At 39.3% G+C, this 20,256-nt stretch overlaps 1 long non-coding RNA gene across 1 annotated transcript in view; it reads left to right on the top strand.

Moving 5' to 3' along the window:
• Positions 1 to 18,738: 18,738 nt before the first annotated feature.
• Positions 18,739 to 20,256, top strand: part of LOC134305121 (uncharacterized) — a 31,947-nt gene continuing 30,429 nt past the window's right edge. Inside the window, exon 1 of the long non-coding RNA XR_010008495.1 lies at positions 18,739 to 18,847. This is a non-coding gene — a long non-coding RNA (uncharacterized LOC134305121). The remainder of the gene's footprint in view (positions 18,848 to 20,256) is intronic.

Here is a 20,256-nt window from a genome sequence, read left to right as displayed (position 1 = left end):
TCTACTGAGGTCTGGTAAGGCCTATTAAGGTCTGTTAGGCTCTGTCAAGGTCTCGTAGGGTCTGATAAGGTCTATTAAGGTCTAGTAGGGTCTGTAAAGGTCTAGTAGTGTCTTTTAAGGTCTAGTAGTGTCTGTAAAGATCTAGTAGGATCGGTTAAGGTCTGGTAGGGTCTTTTAAGGTCTAGTATTGTCTGTTTAGGTCTAGTAGTGTCTGAAAAGGTCTAGTAGGATCTGTCAAGGTCTAGTAAGCTCTGGAAGGGTCTGTTAAGTTTTAGTAGAATCTGTTGAGGTCTAGTAGGGTCTGTTAAGGTCTACTAAGGTCTTATGGGGTCTGTTAGGGTCTAGTATGGTTTGTTAAAGTCCACTAAGGTGTATTAGGGTCTTTTAATGTCTAGTAAAGTGTAGTAAGGTCTGATAAGGTCTAGTAGGGTCTTTTACGGTCTACTAAGGTCTAGTAGGGTCTTTTAAAGTCTATTAAGGTCTACTTGGGTCTGTTAAGGTCTATTAGGGTCTAGTAAGGTCTATTAGGGTCTTTTTAGGTCTAGTAGGGTCTGTTTAGGTCTAGTAGGGTCTGATAAAGTCTAATAGAGTCTTTTAAGGTGTATTAGAGTCTTTTAAAACCTTAAGGTCTAGTAGGGTCTAGTAAGGTCTATTAGGGTCTGTAAAGGTGTAGTAGGGTATGTTAATTTCTGGTAGGGTCTATTAAGGTCTATTAGGGTCTTTTAAGGTATTGTAGTTTCTGTTAAGGTCTAATAGGGTCTGTTAAGGACTAGTAGGGTCTTTTAAGGTCTAGTACAGTCTTTTAAAGTCAAGTAAGGTCTAGTAGGGTCTGTTAAGGTCTAGCAGGGTCTTATAAGGTCTAGTAGGGTCTGTTGAGGTCTAGTCGGGTCTTTTAAGGTATTGTAGTTTCTGTTAGGGTCTAATAGGGTCTGTTAAGGTCTAGTAGGGTCTTTTAAGGTCTAGTAGAGTCTTTTAAAGTCAAATAAGGTCTAGTAGGGTCTGTTAAGTTCTAGTAGGGTCTGATAAGGTCTAGTAGAGTCTGTTGAGGTCTATTCGGGTCTTTCAAGGTCTAGTAGCGTCTGTTAAGGTCTAGTAAAATCTAGTATGGTCTTTTATGGTCTACTGAGGTCTAGTAGGGTTTGTTAAGGTCTTGTAAAATCTAGTAGCGTCTTTTTTGGTCTACTGAGGTCTGGTAAGGCCTATTAAGGTCTGGTAAGCTCTGTCAAGGTCTCGTAGGGTCTGATAAGGTCTATTAAGGTCTAGTAGGGTCTATAAAGGTCTAGTAGTGTCTTTTAAGGTCTAGTAGTGTCTTTTAAGGTCTAGTAGGGTCTGATAAGGTCTTTTAGGGTCTAATAGGATGTGTTAAGGTCCAATAGGGTCTTTTAAGGTCTAGTATGGTCTGTTTAGGTCTAGTAGTGTCTGTTAATGTCTGGTAAGGTCTTATAGGGTCTATTAAGGTCTACTTTTGTCTAGTAGGGTCTGTTAATGTCTCGTAAGGTCGAGTAGGGTCTTATAACGTCTAGTAGGGTCTGTAAAGGTCTAGTATGGTCTGTTGAGGTCTAGTAGTTTCTGTTAAGGTCTAGTCGGGTCTGTTAAGGTCTAGTAAAGTGTAGTAAGGTCTGTTAAGGTCTAGTAGGGTCTTTTAAGGTCTATTAAGGTCTATTAAGGTCTAGTAGTGTCTGTTAAAGTCTAGTAAGGTCTGTTAAGGTCTAGTATTTTGTATTAAGGTCTTTTACGGTCTTCTAAGGTCTAGTAGTGTCTTATGGTCTAGTAGGGTCTGATAAGGTCTAGTATGGTCTGTTAAGGTCTTTTAAGGCCTAGTAGGGTCTGTTAACGTCTTTTAACATCTTGTTAGATAGCATAGGGTCTGTTAAGGTCTAGTAAAGTTTAGTTCGGCCTGTTAAGGTTTACTAAGTATTGTCTGTTATTGTCTAATAAGGTCTAGTAAAGTCTTTTAAGGTGTAGTAAGGTCCACTGGGGTCTGTTAAGATCTAGTAAGGTTTATTAAGCTCTGTTAAGGTCTAGTAGAGTTTCTTAAGGTCTAGTTAAGTCTGTTATTGTGTATTAGGGTCTGTTAAGGTCTAGTAGAGTTTCTTAAGGTCTAGTAAAATCTGTCAATGTCTTTTGGTCTAGTAAGGTCTATTAGTTTCTGGTAAGGTCTAATAGGGTTTAGTAGGGTCTGTTAAGGTCTAGTAAGCTCTAGTAGGGTCTGTTAAGGTCTTGTAATTTGTAATAGGGTCTAGTAGGGTTTGTTAAGGTTTATTAAGGTTTTTTAAGGTCTAGTTGTTTCTGTTAACTTCTTTTTAGGTCTTGTAGTGTCTGTTAAGGTCTAGTACGGTCTTTTAAGGTCTAATAGGGTCTAGTTGGGTCTTTTAAGGTCTAGTCATGTCTAGTAGGGTCTGTTAAAAAATCTAGTATGGTCTGTGAGGTCTTGTGAGTCTGTTAAGCTCTATTAAGGTTGGTTAAGGTCTAGTAGGGTCTGTTAAGATCTAGTAAGGTTTTGTAGGATCTGTTAAGATCTGGTCAACTAGGGTCTGTTGAGGTATAATAAGGTCTGTTTAGGTGTAGTCGGGTCTTTTAAGGTCTAGTAAGGTCTGTTAAGGTTTTGTAGGATCTGTTAAAGTCTATTAAGGTCTTGTAGGGTCTGGTAAGGTCTAGTAGGCTCTAGTAGGGTCTGTTAAGGTGTAGTAGGGTCTGGTAAGGTCAACTAGGGTCTGTTGAGGTCTAGTAGGGTTTAGTAAGGTCTAGTAAGGTTTTGTAGGGTCTAGTAAGGTCTAGTATGGTGTTTTAATGTCTAGTCGGGTCTTTTAAGGTCTAGTAGGGTCTGTTAATGTCTAGTAGGGTGTGGTAAGGTCAACTAGGGTCTGTTGACGTCTATTAAGGTCTAGTACCGTCTGTTAAGATCTAGTAAAGTCAAGTAGGGTCTAGTAAGGTCTAGTAGTGTCTGTTAAGGTTTTGTAGGATCTGTTAAAGTCTAGTAAGGTCTTGTATTGTCTTTTAGGATCTTGTAACGTCTAGTAGTGTCTGGTAAGGTCTACTAGGCTCTAGTAGGTTCTGTTAATGTCTTATAGGGTCTAGTAGGGTCTGGTGAGGTCAACTAGGGTCTGTTGAAGTCTAGTAGGGTCTAGTAAGGTCTTGTAGGGTCTTGTAGGGTCTTGTAGGGTCTTGTAGGGTCTAGTAAGGTCTAGTAGTGTTTGTTTAGGTCTAGTATCGTCTTTTAAGGTATAATCGAATCTAGTAAGGTCTGTTAAGGTCTATTGGGGTCTTGTAAGGTCTATTAGGGTCTATCAATGTCTAGTAAAGTCTTTTAAGGTGTAGTAAGGTCCACTAGGGTCTTTTATGATCTAGTAAGGTCTATTAAGCTCTGTTAAGGTCTAGTAGAGTTTCTTAAGGTCTAGTAAAGTCTGTTAATGTCTAGTAGGTTCTGTTAAGGTCTAGTAAGGTCTTTTTATGTCTTAAGATCTAGTAGAGTTTCTTAAGGTCTAGTAAAGTCTGTCAATGTCTTTTAGGGTCTAGTAGGGTCTGTTAAGGTCTAGTAAGGTCTATTAGTGTCTGGTATGGTCTAGTAAGCTATAGTAGGGTCTGTTAAGGTCTTGTAAGGTGTAATAGGGTCTAGTAGGGTTTGATAAGGTTTTTTAAGGTATCTTAAGGTTTAGTGGTTTCTGTTTACGTCTTGTAGTGTCTGTTAAGGTCTATGTAGGGTCTTTTAAGGTCTAGTCATGTCTAGTAGGGTCTGTTAAAATCTAGTAAGGTCTGTAAAGTCTTTAAAGGTTGGTTAAGGTCTTGTAGGGTCTGTTAAGATCTGGTAAGGTCAACTAGGGTCTGTTGAGATCTAGTAGGGTCTTGTAAGGTCAACTAGGGTCTGTTGAGGTTTAATAAGGTCTGTTTAGGTGTAGTAGGGTCTGTTAAGGTTTTGTAGGATCTGTTAAATTCTAGTAAGGTCTTGTAGGGTCTTTTAGGATCTTGTAACGTCTAGTAGGGTCTGGTAAGGTCTAGTAGGGTCTGTTAATGTCTTATAGGGTCTGTTAATGTCTTATAGGGTCTAGTAGGGTCTCAAAGTCTAGTAGGATCTTTTAATGTCTACTAGGGTCTGGTAAGGTCAACTAGGGTCTGTTGACGTCTAGTAAGGTCTTGTAGGGTCTGTTAAGATCTAGTAAAGTCAAGTAGGGTCCGTTAAGGTCTAGTAAGGTCTAGTAGGGTCTGTTAAGGTGGTCTGTTAAGGTTTTGTAGGATCTGTTAAAGTCTAGTAAGGTCTTGTAGGGTCTTTTAGGATCTTGTTACATCTAGTAGGGTCTGGTAAGGTCTTGTAGGCTCTAGTACGGTCTTTTAATGTCTTATAGGGTCTAGTAGAGTCTCTTAAGGTCTAGTAGGGTCTGTTTAGGTCTAGTAGGGTCTGGTGAGGTCAACTAGGGTCTGTTGAGGTCTAGTAGGGTCTAGTAGGTTCTAGTAGGTTCTAGTAAGGTCTAGTAGTGTTTGTTTAGATCTAGTATGGTCTTTAAAGGTCTAATCGCATCTAGTAAGGTCTGGTGGGGTCTTGTAAGGTCTAATAGGGTCTATTAAGGTCTAGTAGCGTCTGATAAGGTCTAGTAGGGTCTAGTAAGGTCTAATTGGGTCTAGTAGGGTCTGTTAAGGTATTATAGGGTCTACAAGGGTCTTAAGGTTTTTTAGGGTCTGTTAACGTCTAGTAGGGTCTGTTAAGGTATTATAGAGTCTTTTGACATCTTATATGGTCTTAACGTCTAGTAAAGCCTTGTAGGGTCTGTTAACGTCTAATAGGGTCTAGTAGGGTCTTTTAGGTCTATTAAGGTCTAGTCGGGTCTGTTTAGGTCTTATAGGGTCTTATAGGGTCTTTTAGGGTCTTTTGAGGTCTAATAGGCTCAGTTAAGGTCTAATAGGGTTTATTATGTTCTGTTAAGGTCTATTAGGGTCTTTTAAGGTCTAGTTGGGTCAGTTAAGGTCTTTTAGGGTTTTTTAAGGTCTAGTAGGGTCTGTTAAGGTATAATACGGTCTGTTAAGGTTTTGTTAGATCTGTTAAGGTCTAATAGGGTTTAGTATGTTCTGTTAAGCTCTATTAGGGTCTTTTAAGGTCTAGTTGGGTCAGTTAAGGTCTTTTAGGGTTTTTTAAGGTCTAGTAGGGTCTGTTAAGGTATAATACGGTCTGGTAAGGTCTAGTAGGTGTTAGGGTGCCTGCGGTAGCTGGCGAACTCACCCCGGGTTTCCGGCGAAGCAGGCGTTACAGACCCAAACCCAGTGAGGCCTCAAGTAGGAAGGCGGCTAATTAGGGCGATTGCCTGCAGCTGCACCTGGCCTATTTAATCTGCCTGTGTGCAGCAGCGGGCGTCGCACCTTTTGTTTGTGTTGGCCTGTGTAGCCCGGTGGCGAGAACGTCCTCTCGTCCCCATTTTGCAAGGAAAGACGGTAGCCCGGACGGTTTTTAGGCCGTTCGGGATTGTAAGCGCTGTGCTGAGGTATAGTCATTTGATTTCCTTCATCCTAGGGAAAGTGGTGCGATTTCGCTCAGCCCTCGCGCTGTCTGTTTATTTATAGCTTTGTGCTAGCTCCCCTGTTGCTAATAGCAGGATTTCAGCGTCTGGTGCCACGCCTCGTCCAGACGTTTATCTTTAGCTTGTGCCTAGAAGCTCACTATCCTCCAGTTGGCGAGACTGTAGCGTGAACGCCCAGCACCGGAGCGACCGGGGTTCGTGCCTCGCATTCATTTATTATTTTGCTTTTTCTTTTTCAGTCCCCCAGCGCCTTTTAAGCGCTTTTGGCAGGGCTGTTGTCATCCTCCAGTTGGCGAGACTGTAGCACGAACGCCCAGCACCGGAGCGACCGGGGTTCGCGCCTCGCAATCATTTATTATTTTGCTTTTTCTTTTTCAGTCCCCCAGCGCCTTTTAAGCGCTTTTGGCAGGGCTGTTGTCATCCTCCAGTTGGCGAGACTGTAGCACGTACGCCCAGCACCGGAGCGACCGGAGTTCGCGCCTCGCATTCATTTATTATTTTGCCTTTTCTTTTTCAGTTGCCTGCTGAGCTTGCGGCGCAATCGGGGTTCTCCTGCTTTTCTTGTTTTTGTCTTTTGCTTTGTTTTTTGTTTCAAAATAATAAATAAAGTTTATTTTTTTAAGAATCTGCACCTTGGGTCCTTTCTGCCTCATTACAGTAGGGTCTGTTAAGGTTTAGTAAGGTCTAGTTGGGTCTGTTAAGGTCTAGTAGGGTCTGTTAAGGTCTAATAGGGTATTTTATGTTCTAGTAAGATCTGTTAAGGTCTAGTAGGGTTTAGTAAGGTCTGTTAAAGTCTAATAGTGTGTAGTACGGTCTGTTAAGGTCTAGTAGGTCCTAGTATTGACTGTTAAGGTCTTGTATGGTCTGTTAAATTCCATTAAGGTCTGTTAAGGTCTAGTACTGTCTGTTAAGATCTAATAGGGTCTAGTATATTCTGTTAAGGTCTAGTAGGGTCTTTTAAAGTTTTATTGGGTCTTGTAGGGCCTGTTAAGGTATAGTCAGGCCTACTAGGGTCTTTAATAAGATCTAATATAGTCTAGTAGGGTTTGTTAGTGTCAAGTAGGGTCTGTTAAGGTCTAGTAGGTTCTGTTAAGGTTTTCTAATTTCTAGTATTGTCTGTTTTTTTCTAGTAGGGTTTGTCAAGGTGTAGTAAGTTCTTGTATGGTCTGTTAAGGTCTAGTAAGGTCTACTAAAGTCTAGAAGGGTCTGTTAAGGTTTTGTCGTGTCTGTTATGGTCTAGTAGGATCTGTTAAGGTCTCGTAGAGTCTAGTTGGGTATTTCAAAGTCTAATTGAGTCTAGTAGGGTCTGTTCAGGTCCAGTAAGGACTGGTAGGGTCTGTGAAGGTCTAATAAGGTCTAGTAGGGTCTGTTAATGTCTAATAGGGCCTTGAAGGGTCTGTTAAGGTGTAGTAAGGTCTTTTAGGGTCTTGTAAGGTGTAATGAGGTCTAGTAGGGTCTGTTAAGGTCTAGTACAATCTGGTAAGGTCTAGTAGGGTCTTTTAAAGTCTAGTTTGGTCTTCTAGGGTCTTTTATAGTCTAGTAAGGTCTTGTAGGTTCTTTTAAGGTCTAATAGCGTCTCATAGGGTCTGTTAAGGTCTTGTAGGGTTTGTTAAGTTGTAATAGGGTCTTGTAGGGTCTGTGAAGGTCTAGTAAGGTCTAGTGTGGCCTGTTAAGGTCTAGTAGGGTCTGTTAAGGTTTTATAAGGTCTAATAAAGTCCTTTAGGGTCTAGTAAGGTCCTTTAGGGTCTGTTAAGGTCTAGTAAAGTTTGTTAATGTCTAATAGGGTCTAGTAGGGTCTGTTAAGGTATAGTAAGGTCTAGCAGGGTCTGTTTAGGTCTTATAGGGTCTTTTAGGGTCTAAAAGGGTCTTTTAATGTCTGTTAAGGTTTATTAGGGTCTGTTAGGGTCTAGTAAGGTCTGTTAAGGTCTAGTAGGGTCTGTTGAGGTCTTATAGGGTCTTTTAAGGTTTAACCCTGTAAGACCCACTGTTGCAAAATTACAACGTCACTTTTAGCTGTACCAAAAACAAACCTGCAAATGTTTTTTTTCTTGTTAGATCATATTTACATAGTCATTAGGTCTTATTGTTTAGCCTTGCAATGCCATTGGATGGTAAATGTGTAAATAGGTCTGACCATCAGGCCATGAAGTCATACAACTCGCGAACTTTTGTGGATGCACATCTCCCTCTTTCACTGAAGTGGATATCTCACCACTGAAGTAAGTAAAATTCCTGTATTATTTTTTTTGTGATTATTAGAATGTCTAGGACATGTAATTACTAAATTATTGTTGAATGGATGCACCAACTTCGATATTTAGCTTGTTATGTCTTTGTTGTATTTTTACAACGTTGGGTAAGGATGGTAGTCAAAATGGCACATGCACCTTCCACAATGCATGGGGACATAGCACTGCTCAAATGTTCACATATTGTAAAATACTTACTTATTACTACTAGAAATATAATGTATTTGATTAATTGCAATTTCTAAATGTATTTTTTTATGTTTTGAACAAATGTAAGTAATATTGAATGAACACTTGTTTAATTGTTGGGGTATTTCAAGCCCTTACAGTAGCAGTATTTGAAACTTTATCTGTAAAAATACATAAACAGCTGTTTTTTTCTGGGCTTTGTTTGCTCAAATGTATAAAGCCAGACACTGGTTGTGTAGAATGGTTACTGTATGGGTGTGGGGACAGGTGTGAATATTCTTGACTGAGTGGATGTGAGTGGTCTGGGGGGTTGTAAGTATGGTGCATTGTTCTGATCTAAGTGGTCTGGGTGTATGTTGATCTAAGTGATCACACAGTATTGTGTGACTCGAGTGGAATGTATCACATAATTAGCATTCATTTGCATTGAAATGATTCAGACTTTAGCATTCTCTAACTCTTCCCACTATTTCTATTCCAGAATGCTACCAGCAAGGAAACGTGTTTACACTGTGAAAGACGTCATTGAAGCTGTCCAAACCGGAGAGAGTGACTTTGAAATGGAATCAGACTCCAGCGAATCAAGTGACGAGGAAGTGGATAAGGATGCAGGTCCAGTGGATGGACAGAATCAGACACCCATTGACTGCCCAACCGATGATGATGAGGACATTGACGCAACCAAACCAAGCCAAACAACTCATCAGACTATTCCCCGGGACCGATATCGCTGGCTGAAAAAAGATTTCACCAGCCCATGTACCGATTTCTCTGGTCCAGATGTCACCAGTGGTGCTGTTTCCCTCCACACACCACTAGAGTACTTCCAGAGGTTTGTGTCAGAAGACATGATCCAGGCTCTGACAGACAACACGAACAAGTACAGCTTCCAAAAGAACGGCACATGTCTAAACACCAATAACAGGGAAATTGAGCAAATGATTGGCATGTACCTGAAGATGGGCCTGATGCAAATGTCTGCAGTCCGTATGTATTGGGAGACAGACACACGGTACACCCCCATTTCAGATGTGATGTCACGCAATAGATGCCAATCTCTGTTAACATCATTGCATTTTGTCAACAACCTCACAGTGTCAGAGGCACAAAAGAAAGACAAACTCTGGAAACTCAGACCGTGGCTAGCTTCCTTTAGAGAGAAATGTCTGCTGGTGGTACCTGAAGAGCACAACTCAGTTGATGAGATGATGGTTCCATTCAAGGGGAAATTTAGCGGCATAAAGCAATATATGTGAGGCAAACCCCACCCATGGGGCTTCAAATTGTGGGTGAGAACTGGGTCCTCTGGCATCCTCTGTGACTTTGATGTGTACCAAGGCAGCATCGATGGAAGACAAGCCAGATCTGAACTTGGAATGTCAGGTGATGTTGTAATGAAGCTTGCCTCCACGCTTCCAGACAATCAGAACTATAAAATCTACGCTGACAACTACTTCACCTCTGTCTCATTAGTAGCTCAGCTCCTTGACCGTGGATTGCATTATGTGGGAACAGCCAGGCAAGTGCGTCTATGCTTTTCGGATGAAAGGAACTGCTTTTTGGATTACCACTGTACATAAAAACAAGTGGTTATCGCCGTTGTCTCCCACTAATCCGCCAGTGCGTCCTGGAGCCGCACCGAAGTTTTCATTTTGTTATTTATTTTTTACTCAATAAATTTAGATTCATAAAAGTATGACTGCTGTATGATTATTAATTATGATATTTACTGTTATAGAGCTTTGTAAGCAATCCACAGTGCAAATCAACCCTTAGTTGTTCAGTATATCTGTTTTGACAGCATGAGTGCAAATACATGAATTCTGCTCCCATCCAGGCCCAACGTTGCAATATTGCAACATTTCTGTAAAAACTTACTAAAACATAAAAAATTAGGAAACCCTTCAATTTCTGCATCAGAGGCCTCCTTTAACATCATAAAAGAGGTGAAAATTTTTTTTTTTGCTCTTTTTTCTATTTTTGGGTCTTACAGGGTTAATAGGGTCTAGTAGGGTTTTTTAGGGTCTCTTGAGGTTTAGTAGGGTCTATTAGGGTCTCTTGAGGTCTAGTAAAGTCTGTTAAGGTCTAGTAGGCTCTGTTAAGGTCTATTACGGTCTAGCAGTTTATGTAAAGGTCTAGTAAGGTCTAGTAGGGTTTGTTAATATCTAGTAGGGTCTGTTAAGGTCTAGTAGGTTCTTGTAAAATCTTTTAAGGTCTAGTAGGGTCTGTTATGGTCTTGTGGGGTCTGTTAAGATCTAGTAAGGTCTTTCAAGGTCTAGTAGGGTCTTTAATGGTCTAGTAAGGTCTGTTAATTTCTAGTAAGGTCTGTTAAAGTCTTGTAAGGTCTAGAAGATTCTGTTAAGGTCTTATAGGGTCTAGTAGGGTCTATTAAGGTCTTGTAGGGTTATTTATATTCCAGTAAGGTCTAATAGGGTCTGTTAAGGTTTAGTAGGGTCTGTTATGGCCTAGTAGGGTCTGTTGAGGTGTTGTAGGGTCTATTACGGTCTGTACAGGTCTTTTAAGGTCTAGTAAGGTCTATTAGGGTCTTTTAAGGTCCATTATGGTCTGTTATGGGTATGATAAGGTGTAGTAAGGTCTAGTAGGGTCTGTTAAGGTTTTGTAAGGTCTCCTAAAGTCTAGAAGGGTCTTTTAAGGTCTAATAGTTTCTAGTAGGGTCTGTTAAAGTCTAGTAGGGTCTGTGAAAGTCTAATAGGGTCGAGTAGGGTCTTTTAAGTTCTCGTAGGGTCTGTTATGTTCTATTAAGGTCTAGTAGTGTCTGTTAAGATCTAGTAAGGTCCAATAGGGTCTGTTAAGGTTTTGTAGGATCTGTTATTGTCTAGTAGGGTCTGTTGAGGTGTAGTAGGGTCTATTACGGTCTGTACAGGTCTTTTAAGGTCTAGTAAGGTCTGTAAAGGTCTTTTAAGGTCTAGTAAGGTCTACTAGGGTCTTTTAAGATCCATTAAGGTCTAGTAGGGTCTGTTAAGATCTTGTATGGTCTGTTTAGATCTCTTAAGGTCTAGTAGTGTATTTTAATGTCTATTAAGGTCTATTAGGGTATGTTAAGGTTTCATAAAGTCCAGTAGGGTCTGTTAAGATTTAGTCTTGTCTATTAAGGTCTTCTAAGGTCTAGTAGGGTCTGTTAAGGTGTAGTAAGGTCTAGTAGGGTCTTTTAAGGTCTAGTAGGGTCTGTTATGGTCTAGTAGGGTCTGTTAATTTCTAGTAAGGTCTGTTAAAGTCTTGTAAGGTCTAGAAGATTCTGTTAAGGTCTTATAGGGTCTAGTAGGGTCTATTAAGGTCTTGTAGGGTTATTTATATTCCAGTAAGGTCTAATAGGGTCTGTTAAGGTTTAGTAGGGTCTGTTATGGCCTAGTAGGGTCTGTTGAGGTGTTGTAGGGTCTATTACGGTCTGTACAGGTCTTTTAAGGTCTAGTAAGGTCTATTAGGGTCTTTTAAGGTCCATTATGGTCTGTTATGGGTATGATAAGGTGTAGTAAGGTCTAGTAGGGTCTGTTAAGGTTTTGTAAGGTCTCCTAAAGTCTAGAAGGGTCTTTTAAGGTCTAATAGTTTCTAGTAGGGTCTGTTAAAGTCTAGTAGGGTCTGTGAAAGTCTAATAGGGTCGAGTAGGGTCTTTTAAGTTCTCGTAGGGTCTGTTATGTTCTATTAAGGTCTAGTAGTGTCTGTTAAGATCTAGTTAGGTCTAATAGGGTCTGTTAAGGTTTTGTAGGATCTGTTATTGTCTAGTAGGGTCTGTTGAGGTGTAGTAGGGTCTATTACGGTCTGTACAGGTCTTTTAAGGTCTAGTAAGGTCTGTAAAGGTCTTTTAAGGTCTAGTAAGGTCTACTAGGGTCTCTTAAGATCCATTAAGGTCTAGTAGGGTCTGTTAAGATCTTGTATGGTCTGTTAAGATCTCTTAAGGTCTAGTAGTGTATTTTAATGTCTATTAAGGTCTAGTAGGGTATGTTAAGGTTTCATAAAGTCCAGTAGGGTCTGTTAAGATTTAGTCTTGTCTATTAAGGTCTTCTAAGGTCTAGTAGGGTCTGTTAAGGTGTAGTAAGGTCTAGTAGGGTCTTTCAAGGTCTAGTAGGGTCTGTTATGGTCTAGTAGGGTCTGTTAATTTCTAGTAAGGTCTGTTAAAGTCTAGTAAGGTCTAGTAGATTATTTTAAGGTCTTATAGGGTGTAGTAGGGTCTTTTAAGGTCTAGTAGGGTCTATTAAGGTCTTGTAGGGTCTGTTAAGGTCTAATATGGCCCGTTAGGGTGTAGTGGGGTTTGTTAAGGTCTACTAGGGTCTGGCAAGGTATAGTAAAGTCTGTTAAGGTCTAGTATGGTCTGGTAGGTTCTTTTAAGTTCTTTTAAGATCTAGTAGGGTTTTTTAATGTCTTAAAGGGCCTGTTAAGGTCCAGTACCTTCTACTAGGGTCTGTTAAGGTCTAGTAGGGTCTGGTAAGGTCTTGTAAGGTCAAGTTGGGTCTTCTGAGGTCTATTAAGGTGTAGTTGCGTCTGTTAAGTTATAATGCAGTCTAGTAAAGTCTGTTAAGGTCTAGTAAGATCAAGTAGGGTCTGTTAAGGTATAATACAGTCTCGTAAAGTCTGTTGAGTTCCAATAATGTCTAGTAGGGTCTGTTAAGGTCTAGTAGAATCTGGTAAGGTCTAGTAGAATCTGGTAAGGTTTAGTAGGGTCTTCTAGGGTATTTTATAGTCTAGTAAGGTCTTGTAGGTTTTTTTAAGGTCTATTAGCGTCTTGTAGGGTCTGTTAAGGTCTTGTAGGGTTTTGTTAAGTTGTAATAAGGTCTTGTAGGGTCTGTGAAGGTCTAGTAAGGGCTAGTGTGGTCTGTTAAGGTGTAGTAGGGTCTGTTTAGGTTTTATAAGGTCTAATAAAGTCCTTAAGGGTCTAGTAAGGTTCACTAGGGTCTGTTAAGGTCTAGTAAAGTCTGTTAATGTCTAATAGGTCTTTTAGGGTCTAAAAGAGTTTTTTAATGTCTGTTAAGGTTTAGTAGGTTCTGTTAGGGTCTAGTAAGATCTGTTTAAGTCTAGTAGGGTCTGTTGAGGTCTAGTAGGGTCTAGTAGGGTCTATTAGGGTCTCTTGAGGTCTAGTAGGGTCTCTTGAGGTTTAGTAGGGTCTATTAGGGTCTCTTAGGGTCTCTTGAGGTCTAGTAGGGTCTGTTGAGGTGTTGTAGGGTCTATTACGGTCTGTACAGGTCTAGTAAGGTCTATTAGGGTCTTTTAAGGTCCATTATGGTCTAGTAGGGTATGTTAAGGTCTCATAAGGTCCAGTAGGGTCCTTCTTTTATGGGTATGTTAAGATGTAGTAAGGTCTAGTAGGGTCTGTTAAAGTTTCGTAAGCTCTACTAAAGTCTAGAAGGGTCTTTTAAGGTCTAATAGTTTCGAGCAGGGTCTGTTAAGGTCTAGTAAGGTCTGTGAAGGTCTAATAGGGTCGAGTAGGGTCTTTTAAGTTCTCGTAGGGTCTGTTATGTTCTATTAAGGTCTAGTAGCAGGCACGTGCACAGATAGACCCCTAGTGGTGCTCAAGCACCTGCCCTTTTGCCCTGGATGAGAAAAGTGCCCTTTCTGCTGGGGCCCAATTTTTTTCTACATTCATCAATATTTAAAAATAAAAATTACCCTCTCTGTCATCAATTGCCCCCAAAAGTGTTTTGATATCTGACGGGCATTTATTTGAGTTCTTGTGAGAATTCTGCCCCGAGAATATAAAGACAGTTTTACTGTTTTACAAATTAGACAAGTTTACTAGTTTGAGCACAAACATTTTGCAGGAGAATGTCAAGTAGCTCTCACAGTAAAGTGTTGAAAATAGATACAAACACACAATATTTTATAATTACAGCATCCTTGGCCAAAAAGTCACCTTTAGTCAAGGTTTTATTTGCAAGCATTTATACTTCAACAGTTGATGTTTACAAATGAGGAATAATTTTGCTATGTAATTAACATTACAAACTAATACAGTGGGGGAAATAAGTATTTGATCCCCTGCTGAAGTGTGTTACTAATGGTTTTCTTGGTGACTGTGCTCCCAGCTCCCTTGAGATCATTGACAAGCTCCTCCCGTGTAATTCTGGACTGACCTCACCTTTCTCAGAATCATTCTTACCCCACCAGGTGAGATCTTGCATTGAGCTCCAGAGTGAGGGTGATTGACTGTGATCTTGTATTTCTTCCATTTTCGAATTATCGCACCAACAGTGGTCTCTTTCTCACCAAGCTTCTTGCTGATGGTCTTGTAGCCCATTCCAGCCTTGTGCAGGTCTACAATCTTGTCCCTGATGTCCTTTGATAGCTCTTTGGTCTTGCCCATGGTGGTCGAGAGATTTGAATGGAAGAAACTGATTCTGTGACAGGAGTCTTTTATACAGGGACAGGACTAATTTGTGTGCCTTTTGTGCACATAACCGGTCTGTGGGGGTAAGAATTCTTGCTGGTTGGTAGGGGATCAAATACTTATTTCCCTTAATTAAATACAAATTAATTTATAACTTTTATTTAATGTTTCTTTCTGGATTTTTTGTTGATATTCTGTCTCTCTCTGTTAAAATAAACCTTCCATAAAAATTATAGACTGTTCAAGTCTTTGTAAGGGGGTAAACTTACAAAATCAGCAGGGGATCAAATACTTATTTCCCCCACTGTATATGTACAAGGCTAAATAGAACAGCATACAAAAAATGATGAATAAATAGGAAAATGTTATTTAGCTGTCTATTTGATTTTATTAGCATAATAATAGGCCCATTGTTAACATTAACTACCCAAAGTGGGTTTCTGATTTGAAATCAATGGTAGGTCTTAAGTTCAGCTACATGACAGTCTGGTGAGGTAAATTGAGACTAGTAATGGTATATTATTAGTGTAATGCTTCAACTCTGTCAGAAAACAGTAACATGATGTATCCTGTGTTCTCCCCTTTATGGAGATTCAGTAAGTCACTCTTGATTATTATGCACAACATTGATTTATCTCATTTACAAATTTTGCAGCATAATGACAAGAAAAGAAAGGTTACAAAAGCAGAAAGAAAAGGAACTACAGCAAGCAGCTCAGGGTAGCAGCTCTCTTTTATCCTGGATTAGGCCATCTACCAGTAAAGCAAATGAGGGAGATGTATCAGTATCAGTTGGTTATTAAAAAGTGTGCACAATATGGCCTTGTTTTTGCCTGTTTTTCATTTATTTATGCAATTTGATAATTTGAGTTATTTGATTAGATGTGTATTGATTGTGTTAACAAAAATAAATATATAAGTTAAATATCCTACTGTGTTTTTTTTTTATTTTTTTTTATTAATAATTCTGGAGATGGGTGCCCTTTTTTTTGGCTTGAGCACCTGCCCCCAAAAATGTCTGTGCACGTGCCTGTCTAGTAGTGTCTGTTAAGATCTAGTAAGGTCTAATGGGGTCTGTTAAGGTTTTGTAGGATCTGTTATTGTCTAGTAGGGTCTGTTGAGGTGTAGTAGGGTCTATTACAGTCTGTACAGGTCTTTTAAGGTCTAGTAAGGTCTGTAAAGGTCTTTTAAGGTCTAGTAAGATCTATTAGGGTCTTTTAAGATCCATTAAGGTCTAGTAGGGTCTGTAAAGATCTTGTATGGTCTGTTTAGATCTCTTAAGGTCTAGTAGTGTATTTTAATGTCTATTAAGGTCTAGTAGGGTATGTTAAGGTCTAGTAGGGTCTGTTAAGATTTAGTCTTGTCTATTAAGGTCTTCTAAGGTCTAGTAGTTTCTGTTAAGGTGTAGTAAGGTCTAGTAGGGTCTTTCAAGGTCTAGTAGGGTCTGTTATGGTCTAGTAGGGTCTGTTATGGTCTAGTAGGGTCTTTCAAGGTCTAGTAGGGTCTGTTATGGTCTAGTAGGGTCTAACTTTCTAGTGAGGTCTAGTAGATTCTTTTAAGGTCTTATAGGGTCTAGTAGGGTCTTTTAAGGTCTAGTAGGGTCTTTTAAGGTCTTGTAGGGTCTGTTAAGGTCTAATATAGTCCGTTAGGGTCTAGTGGGGTTTGTTAAGGTCTACTAGGGTCTGATGAGGTCTAGTGAGGTCAAGTAGGGTCTGTTCTGTTCTGTCTGTTTCTTCTGAGGTCTATTAAGGTGTAGTTGCGTCTGTTAATTTATAATGCAGTCTAGTAAAGTCTGTTAAGGTCTAGTAGGGTGTTCTAAGGTCTATTAAGGTCTAGTAGGGTCTGTTAAGGTATAATACAGTCTAGTAAAGTCTAGTAGGGTCTGTTAAGGTATAATACAGTCTAGTAAAGTCTGTTGAATTCCAATAACGTCTAGTAGGGTCTTCTAAGGTCTAGTAGGGTCTTCTAAGGTCTATTAAGGTCTAGTTTCATCTTTTAAGGTATAATACAATCTAGTAAAGTCTGTTAAGGTCTGGTATGGTCTAGTAAGGTCTAATAGGGTATTCTAAGGTTTATTAAGGTTCAGTAGGGTTTTTTCAGAATCACTTTATTTCGCCAGGTATGTTACACATACGAGGAATTTGCTTTGGTGTAACACACAATAATACACACAATAGTCGACATAGTAGTACAAACAATACACATAATAGTACAGATAATTACACATGTATGACATGTAACATAGAACATATTTAACAGTTTTGACAGCACACGGACTGTTAACCAGTATTAACCAACAGTTACCCAAGAGAACAACTTTGGCTAAGAAGTGTTACAGCTCTGGGGAAAAAGCGTGTCTGGATGTGTTTGTTTTTATTGTCCTGAGTCTTCTGACAGTCTACTACTTTTCTATGTAAACACACCTATAGTAACACTTACCTATGTAAAAACAGCTTTTGAACCACTTACCCATGTAAACACACCTATAGAACCAGTAACCCATGTAAACACACCTATAGAACCAGTACTCATGTAAACACACCTATATAACCACTTACCCATGTAAACAGACTTATAGAACCACTTACCCATGTAAAAACAGCTTTTGAACCACTTACCCATGTAACCACAACTATAGAACCAGTAACCCATGTAAACACACCTATAGAACCACTTACCCTTGTAAAAACAGCTTTTGAACCACTTACCCATATAAACACACCTATTGAACCACTTTTCCATGTACACACACCTATAGAACCACTTTTCCATGTAAACACACCTATAGTAAAACTTACCCATGTAAAAACAGCTTTAGATCCAATTACCCATGTAAACACACCTATTGAACCCCTTACCATGTAACCACAGCTAGAGAACCAGTAACCCACGTAACCACACCTATAGAACCAGTAACCCATGTAATCACATATATAGAACCACTTACCCATGTAAACACATCTATAGAACCACTTGTCAATGCAAACACACCTATAGAACCTTTTTTCCATGTAAACACACCTATAGAACCACTTACTCATGTAAACACACCTATAGAACCACTAACCGATGTAAACACACCTATAGAACCACTTACCCATGTAAACACACCTATAGAACCACTTTCCCATGTATTCACACCTATAGAACCACTAACCCATGTAAAAACAGTGTTGGAACCGCTTTCTCATGTAAACACGCCTATAGAACCACTTTCCCATGTAAACACACCTTTTGAACCACTAACCCATGTAAAAACAGCGTTAGAACCACTTGCCCATGTAAACACACCTATAGAACCACTTTCCCATGTAAACACACCTATTGAACCACTTTCCCATGTAAACACACCTATAGTTACACTTACCCATATACACACCTATAGAACCAGTAAACCTTGTAAACACATTTATAGAACCACTTTCACATGTAACCACACTTATAAAACCAGTAAACCATGTAAACACTCTCAAGAACCACTTTCCCATGTGAACACACCTATAGAACCAGTAACCAGTGTAACCACACATATAGAACCACTTACCCATGTAAACACACCTATAGAACCAGTTTCCCATGTAAACACACCTATAGAACCAATTTCCTATGTAAACACACCTATAGAATCACTTTTCCATATAAACAGACCTATAGTAACACTTACCCATGTAAACACACCTATAGAACCAGTAACCCATGTAATCACACCTATAGAACCAGTTACCCATGTAACCACACCTATCGAACCAGTTACCCATGTAACCACACCTATAGAACCAGTTACCCATGTAACCACACCTATCGAACCAGTTACCCATGTAAGCACACTTATAGAACCACTTTCCCATGTAAGCACACTTATAGAACCACTTTCCCATGTAAACACATCTTTAGAACCACTTTTCCATGTAAACACACCATTAGAACCATTTTCCCATATAACCACACCTATAGAATCACTTTTCCATGTAAACACACTTATATGGAACCACTTACCCATCTAACCACACCTATTGAACCACTTTGTAACTGGCAATGTGGCCAACACCATGAAGTTACTTTTGGTCAGTTCTCCTGATTTCCTTTAGGGGGCAACAGAGAGGGAATGACCTATATTTTTCTTCTGTGAAAGGAAGTAGTCACAGTATTTCCTGATGGAAGCTAAAGCGGTTTGCTAGTCTGTTTGTTTGCTGCTTTGCATGTGTGCTGATCATTTTGAGGATTTAAATGCTTCTTTCCTAGGAAACTTAAATGTTTGACTCCTAGATGTAAGTACTCTGAGCCATGTTTATTAAGAAAATTATTATCCTTAATTTTGGTATAATTTATATTTTGGAAATGTTATGGAAGGTAGTAATGCTTTATGCTAAACCTGCATTGTAAATTCACATTGGTAATGTATGTATATTCCTACTTGTGTAGAAAAGGAGTTTATTTTGGAAATCCACTACCCATTATTAACTGCTGGATTTTGGAAAAGGACATCTAACTTCAATAAGGATTAACTGAAGGTTTGGACAAGGCCGCATTATACTGATAACTCAGGATTACATTGATGTGGACTCCTGGTAAGACTTATAAGCTTTGAACTTTACCAAGCCTACTATGATCAACCTTCTGGACTTATTTTAAATCACACTGGGAAGAGGGCATTTGTAAATATTGAGTTTATTGTGTATATTTGAGTTCATTTGTTCAGTTTTGTTTTGTTTTAAATACACTAATACCGTTTTTTGTTTAACGAGTGTTTTCTAGGAAGGAGTGTTTATTTAAAAAACACAGGAAATTAAGTGCAGGGAACCTCTCTCAGTTGATTTTCTGTGTACACCTCGAAAGGAGGAAGGTTACAACTTTTCCATGTAAACACACCTATAGAAATAGAAACTTGTATAAATACACCTATAGAACCACTTTTTCATGTAAACACACTTATAGAACCACTTTGCCATGTAAACAAGCCTATATAACTACTTTCCCATGTAAAGACACCTATAGGACCTTTTCCCATGTAAACACACCTATAGAAACAGGAACATGTATAAACACACCTATAGAGCCACTTTCCCATGTAACCACACCTATAGATCCAGTAACTTATGTAAACACCTATAGAACCACTTACCCATGTAAACACACCTATCGAAACACTTACCCATGTACACACCTTATGAACCACTTATTTATGTAAACACACCTATAGAAACAGAAACCTGTATAAACACACCTATAGAACCACTTTTCCATGTAAACACACTAATAGAACCACTTTGCCATGTAAACAAACCTATCGAAACACTTACCCATGTACACACCTTATGAACCACCAGAACTACTGTACTTTCCCATGTAAAGACACCTATAGGACCTTTTCCCATGTAAACACACCTATAGAACCACTTATCTATGTAAACACACTTATATAACCACTTTCCCATATAAACACACCTATAGAACCACTTTTCCATCTGAACACACCCATAGAACCCTTTTCCATTTTTAACATGCCTATGGGAACCACTTTCCCATGCAACCACATCTATAGAACCAGTAACCCATGTAACCACACCTATAGAACAACTTACCTATGTAAGCACCTTTAGAACCACTTACCCATGTAAACACACCTATAGATACACTTTCTAATGTAAACACACCTTTAGAAACAGTAACCCATGTAACCACATGTATTGAACCAGTATCCCATGTTTTCACACCTATAGAACCACTTTCCCATGTAAACACACCTATAGAACCTTTTTCCCATGTAACCACACCTATAGAACCAGTAACCCATGTTATCTCACCTATAGAACCATTTACTCATGTAAACACACCCATAGAACCCTTTTCCCTTTTAAGCACACCTAGAGAACCACTTTCCCATGTAACCACACCTATAGAGCCTGTAACCGATGTTAACATACCTATAAAACCACTTAGCCATGTAAACACACATATAGAACCACTTTCCTGTGTA

Source organism: Trichomycterus rosablanca, chromosome 2 (genome assembly GCF_030014385.1).
Source record: "Trichomycterus rosablanca isolate fTriRos1 chromosome 2, fTriRos1.hap1, whole genome shotgun sequence".
Classification (NCBI taxonomy): Eukaryota; Metazoa; Chordata; class Actinopteri; order Siluriformes; family Trichomycteridae; genus Trichomycterus; species Trichomycterus rosablanca.
The sequence above is the reverse complement of the archived record's forward strand: the minus strand, read 5'-3'. Positions and strand labels throughout refer to the sequence as shown.